The following is a 7,275-nucleotide window of genomic DNA, read 5'->3' on the forward strand; positions in this document are numbered from 1 at the left end:
TTGTGTCTGAATTTTGAGTTTTAGGAATCAAAACAATAGATTTTCAATTCAAGTAGTATTCAACTAGTTGATAAGAACTAATCAAGGTGGAAATAAGGAAAACACTTATTGGATTGGATCTTATTATTGAATGTGTTGAAAAATTTTAGGTTTTGGGAAAGGTCTCGTGCTTGGATTGATACTATTCTCCACTTTGCTAAATTTTCCATTTCAGTTAATAAGAACAAACTTTGCTAAAATTTCCATTTCAGTTAATAAGAACAAACTTACTTATTTCCTTGCTAGAGAAAATCCAAGCAAAAGATCTGAGTGATAAAATAAAATATTTTGTTATAATTAGTCATAATTAGTTTTCTATAATTATGTTGTATCATAATTAGATAGTTGACCAAATGTTACACATTAATGTGTATATATTCTATTCAAATCAATGAGAATGACACAATTTCCATTATCTTACATGGTATCAATCCTAACCGATCAATCTCTCTAAAAAAAACAAAATGTAGAAATGCCACCTCTCAGCGTGGCAACCGCCACCCCGGCAACCGTTCTCTCTCCCGTGGCAACCAGGGTTGCGAAGGGGGACATGGTAATCGCAGTGCACCTCAGTCTGGAGCTCCCAGCGCTCCCTCGCCTTGGTCCGCTCCTCCTTGGCAACAACAACAGCAGTACCCAACCTGGCAACCATGGGGTTGGACTCCACCACCATGGACTATGCCACCGTGTTTGTATCCCACCTCTCAGTGGACACGCTCTTCCGGTCCTCCTAAACAGCTAGGCATTCTAGGACAACGCCCTCAGGTGTATGCAACCTCTACCTCATCTCATATACCGACAGACATTGAGACCGCAATGCACACCATATCACTTCACACTCCTGACAAACAGTGGTACATGGACACGGGCGCAACATCTCACACAACCGCATCACAAGGTAATCTCTCGTCTTATTTTCCGGTAAGTAATTCAAATCAGAAAGTCATTGTAGGCAGTGGTCATGGAATTCCAATTCACGACACCAGACACGCACAAATAACCACATCTCACTAACCACTTCACCTTAACCATATTCTGCATGCCCCGAAAATTATTAAAAATTTAATTTCTGTGAGACGACTCACCACTGGCAACAATGTTTATGTTTCCTTTGATCCTTTTGGTTTTATTGTCTATGATTTTCAGACGGGGATCACCCTTCTCAGATGTGACAGTCGTGGAGATCTTTATCCATTTACCACTCCTCCCAGTTTTGTCGGTCTCACATCCAGTCTTTGGCATAGTCGTCTTGGTCATCCTGGTGTGTCTGTTTTGAATTCCCTTCGCAAAAATAAGTTCATATGTTGTGAACCTTTTAATTTTTCTGTCGTTTGTGACTATTGTGTTTTAGGCAAACATGTTAAATTTCCATTTTTTGATTCTTAAACTACGACTTTGATGCCTTTCGACATTTTACATAGTGATTTATGGACGTCTCCAATTTTAAGTTCTGGTGGTCATAAATATTATGTCTTATTCTTAGATGATTTTACAAACTTCTTGTGGCCTTTTCCTATTAGCAGAAAATCCCATGTGTTTGAAACGTTCAAGTCACTTACTCAACTCATTCAAACTCAATTTTTGCAAAAAGGCAAAACATTTCAATGTGACAATGGCGGTGAATATAATAATGAGCTTTTTCAAAAATATTGCACTGATCATGGTCTAGTTTTTCGTTTCTCTTGTCCCCACACATCCTCACAAAATGGGAAAGCGGAATGCAAAATAAGAACCATTAATAATATGATACGCACTATGCTAGCTCATTCTTCTATTCCCCCCTCGTTTTGGCATCATGCTCTCCACATGATAACTTACCTGTTAAATATTATTCCCTGTAAAACACTTCATAATCAGTCACCAACATAACTCATGTATCATCGTGATCCCACCTACACACATCTCAGAGTCTTTGGTTGTCTATGTTATCCATTATTCCCGTCATCTATCATTCATAAGTTACAACCCCGCTCTACTATGTGTGTCTTCTTGGGTTATCCGCCGAATCATAGAGTTTATAAGTGTTTTGATTTGTCTAATAGAAAATTAATAATTTTGAGGCATGTTATCTTTGATGAAACTCAATTTCCCTTCACCAAGATACACTCCCCTTCACCTAACTCTTATCAATTCCTAGATGATGACCTTCACCCCTACCTTATACATCAGTGGAAAAAACAAATTTCACCACCTGTTGCACATAACCAACCAACACCCACAATCCCAATTGACCAACCACTACCCTCAATAAACCAACAATCATCATATCCTACCTCTTCGATCAACACACCTATTACAATAAACTCTCCATCACCACCATCAATTCAACCACGTCCACCTCCATCTACAAGAACCATCACCACCCGAAGCATGAAAGGCATTATCAAACCCCACACAATATTTAACTTATCAATCTCTCACTCTAACCACACCATCTCTCCCATACCTAAAAACCCCAAACTAGCCTTATCAGACCCGAATTAGAAATCCGCAATGCAATCTGAATTTGATGCTCTTATTCGAAATAAGACGTGGGATTTAGTTCCTCGTCCTTGTGATGCTAATTTTTTTCGATGCATGTGAATTTTTAGGCATAAGAAAAATTCGGATGCCTCCTTTGAGCGTTATAAGGCTCGTCTTATAGGTGATGGCAGGTCACAAGTTGCAGGTGTGGATTGCGATGAGACTTTTAGCCCCATGGTGAAACCCGCTACCATTCAAATAGTGCTTACCATTGTTCTCTCCAAATCCTGGCCCATTCATCAACTGGATGTCCAAAATGCCTTTTTACAGGGTGATCTTCATGAGACTGTTTACATGCATCAACCATTGGGTTTCCACGACCTCCGTCATCCAGATTATGTATGTCGGTTGAAGAAGTCATTGTGTGGTCTCAAGCAAGCTCCTAGGGCATGGTACCAACGTTTTGCTGACTATGTCGCCACCATTGGCTTTCGCCATAGCATATAAGACCACTCCCTCTTTATATATCGACAAGGTTTAGACATGGCCTACATTCTGCTGTATGTAGACGACATCATCCTCATCACCTCCACTCAGGTCCTCCACCAATCAATTATGTCACTTTTAGCATCTGAGTTTGCAATGAAGGATTTAGGCCATCTGAGTTACTTTCTGGGTATTGCAGTATCTCGTTATCCTGATGGCATATTTCTTAGTCAAAGCACTTATGCATCAGAGATCTTGAACATGCTGGCATGGCGTCTTGTAAACCATCAGCCACTCCTTTTGACACCAAGCAGAAACTCAGCACCTCCTCCGGCACTTCTTATGAGGATCCCTCCTTGTATAGGAGTCTTGCAGGGTCCCTACAGTATCTCACCTTCACTCGACCTGATATATCATATGTTGTTCAACAAGTTTGTCTTCACATGCATGCCCCTCGCACGAAACACATGCTTGCTCTTAAGCGCATTTTGCGTTATGTTCAGGGCACCTTACATTTTGGACTACACATATCCCCATCTCCCATTAAAAAGCTTATCTCCTACACTGACGCTGATTGGGGTGGATGTCCTGACACCAGACGTTCTACATCTAGTTACTGTGTTTTTCTAGGTGACAACCTTATTTCTTGGTCTTCCAAAAGGCAGCCAACTCTCTCTCCGTTCCAGTGATGGAGCCGAATATAAGGGGGTTGCCAATGTTGTCTCCAAATCATGTTGGATTCGTAATCTTCTCCCGGAACTTCATTTTCCTATTCCTCATGCCACTTTGGTGTATTGTGACAATGTTAGTGCCATCCATCTATCTGGTAATCCTGTGCAGCATCAGCGCACTAAGCATATTGAGATGGACATTCATTTTGTTCGGGAAAAGGTAGCTCGTGTCAGGCTCGCGTCCTTCACGTTCCCTCAAGACATCAGATCGCAGACATCTTCACCAAAGGACTTCCTCGTATTCTCTTTGATGATTTTCGGACCAGTCTAAGCGTCAGTGAACCTCCCGCTTCGACTGCGGGGGTGTGATAGAATAGAATATTTTGTTATAATTAGTCATAATTAGTTTCCTATAATTATGTTGTATCATAATTAGATAGTTGACTAAATGTTACACATTGATGTATATATATTCTATTCAGATCAATGAGAAGGAAACAATTTCCATTATCTTACAGTGAGATGAGAAGATGAATTTCTAAACTAGTGGAGTTTGATTCTGTCCATCTAACCAAAGGGCCAAGAGGGCCACTTGTTCCTTTCCACATACTATATGATGATGACATCGTGGTATTTTTTAAAGGGAAGGATTCAAATGTGACACCTCCTTCAAATTTCTTCTTGAGATATAGTAGGATATTCCGGAACCATTTCAACCCCAACAAATCCATAATGGTCTAAAATATATGGATAACACTATTGGCTTCCAAGTAAGCCACTTTCCTTTCAGTTATCTTGGAGTGTCTATTTTTAAAGGTTAACCTACGACTCAAATATGGATAAAGTTAAGGTCAAGCTCCCTTATTGAAAGACATCCCTTTTGTAAATAGTTGAAGAGTTGCAATTGATCAAGATTCTAACTCATGGAATGTTAGTTTTGGGGATCTATGAGTTTGTAGGTATTGAGTCTATAATGATCTATTTTATTTTGATGTTGGCAACGCTCATCAGTCTTGTTGTTCAAGCCTTGTGTCATACCCCAAATTTTCCCTCCCCATTTTATTTTCATTTTATTTTTGGTTTGTGATTCATTTGGATCCTCATAAACATCTAGGTCATTTTTTCATTTCACAAATATCATTGATTCAAAGGTTTTTATGACACAAATATTGAGTTCCTAATAATTGACTAGGCAAGTCTCATGGCCTAGTATTTCATGATACTTTTGCAAATCAAGTTTATTGGTTCGTTGTGCTACATCTTGTTTATTTGGACACCACAAGCTTTGAGTTCATCTGAGAGAAACCCTAATTTTAGTCTTTGATATTCTAATTATGGGATTGTATCATGAAATACTTGGTTTTGAAAGTCATTTTTTAGGTTTGATGTTTTGTGATCATGGTCATATGAATTCATGCTTAGTGATTACCATGGACTTCTATTGGATCCACGACATGGCATGTTTTAAGAGTACCTCAAATACAAGGTAGGATCCAGATTCATTCAAGATAAGATCAAGATTCAATTTCAAGTATTTTTTTTTCAAATTTCTCTTAAGAATCAAACCGTACACACATTCGTTCAAAAAAAGTCATTTTCATTGATAAATATCTATTTACATCACAAAAGAAACAAATTACAAAACTTTCCACAAATTATATGTTTTGACCTATAGTTGACTTCTAGTCAACTGTTGACTTTTGGTACATTCCCCCTTGATTTTAGGTTACTTTTAGAAATTTAAGCTTGTTGATACTTTGATTCCTTCATGTTTTAGGTTTATAAATCCTTGTGCCCAACTTACAACTGAATTTTTACCCTAATTGATTAAATTGATGAAATTTTTCTTTGATAAACTAAATCCTTTGACATGTGCATATTTCCTCAATCTAGTCAAGTGATCAGAAGTCTCTTAATCACTCGATAAGTCTACTCCCATGTACTGGAGCTATATTGGATCTTTCAAGACAAACAACTAAAGACTTCACATTCAAGTAAATACAAGACATACATAATATTGCAGACAGACTGGACACTAGACTACAGTTCAAGTACAAATAAAAAGATTTTCGTCTCAACACTTGTCAGTTACGATGAGGATTGTGCAGCACGAGTCTTATGTAGTAAAGAAGGAATGAGAAGGAGAATTCTTATCCTCACTCTGAATATCTTTTTTTACGGGACAAATGACACGGTTATTCAAAGTATTCACCTCTACTCATAGACTTTAATGCAATTCAAATCGAATAATTAACATGTCTCCTCCCCCCACAAACAACACTTTACAATCAAGAGTTTTAAGACCAAGGGATCTCAAGGATGAAGACTCTTCATCATCAAGAAAGGAAAAATACTCTTCTTCAGCAACTTGTCAGTTACAATGAGAATTGTGCGCCACGGGCCTTAAGTAGTAGAGAAGGAATGAGAGGGATAATTCTTATCCTCATTCTGAATATCTTTAAATACAAGACGAAAATGACCTAGTTGTTCAAAGTATTCACCTCTATCCATAGACTTTAGTGTGTTTCAAATCGAATAACTATCAAGTATTCTTCAACACCTCATCACACTACAACAATCCACACTCAATAATACACTTCCTCTTTTAACTAAACAATGCACTCTTTGGACTTCCATATCTTCTTAGGGTTAGTTACCTCATGGTGAAAAACCCATCTTTGAACCAAGAACCCTTTTCTTGTTTGCCTTTTCAGTCCTCTCGTGCTTAGGAAAACCTTTCTTCACGCATGTTTGCCTTGTCAGTCCCCTCGTGCTAGGAAAACCTTTCTTCACGCATGTTTTCCCCGTTGGTCCTCTCGTGCTTAGGAAAACCTTTATTCATGCATATTTGCCTTGTCAGCGCTGTCGTGCTTAAGAAAACCTTTATCTTTCTTATTTTCCTTGTCAAGCTTCATGCTTAGGCAAAAAACCCATTCTTCATGCATGTTTTGCCTTGTCAGTCCTCTCGTGCTTAGGCACCCCGCCTTTTTCATACATGTTTGTCTTGTTAGACCTTGTGCTTAGACAACCCTTTATCTTTCATGTTTTCCTTTTCAGTCCTCTCGTGCTTAGGCAAACACTCCTTCTGCTTCGGCTGGTACAACTATAAGTTCCTAGCCTCCCACACTTTCCACGACATATTGCACATGAGTTGGGCCACCAAAATGTATGTACTATTCAGACAATACAATATCCAGTCAAGGAGTTCAACATTGGGGGGATACAAAATCTAAGAGGGGAAGAGAAACATGCCATCCTTGATTAATCACATTGCAAAAATAGGTGATTTACATTCTCAAGACTAGAGCTACAGAAAGAACAAAGGGGATATATCTTGATACCTTTCCTTTGGAGATTTTTTTTATGGCCAAAATGTTTTTCCCCAGACGCCACAGGAAGTTATTTACATGAGGATACAAGTGTGCATGCCACACCTTCTTCCAAACTTGTTGATAAGAGATACTAGAGGGACCAGGCTTCTTACTAAGCATATTATGGTGAAGAGAGTGATACGCGAATCTAACTGAGTAAACACCATTTTTTTCACTATGCCATATAATCTCATCAGTAGGGCTTCGAAGGGAAATATGAATGTTATGGATTTGGTGTTCCTTAA

This window comes from Lathyrus oleraceus, chromosome 3 (genome assembly GCF_024323335.1).
Source record: "Lathyrus oleraceus cultivar Zhongwan6 chromosome 3, CAAS_Psat_ZW6_1.0, whole genome shotgun sequence".
Classification (NCBI taxonomy): Eukaryota; Viridiplantae; Streptophyta; class Magnoliopsida; order Fabales; family Fabaceae; genus Lathyrus; species Lathyrus oleraceus.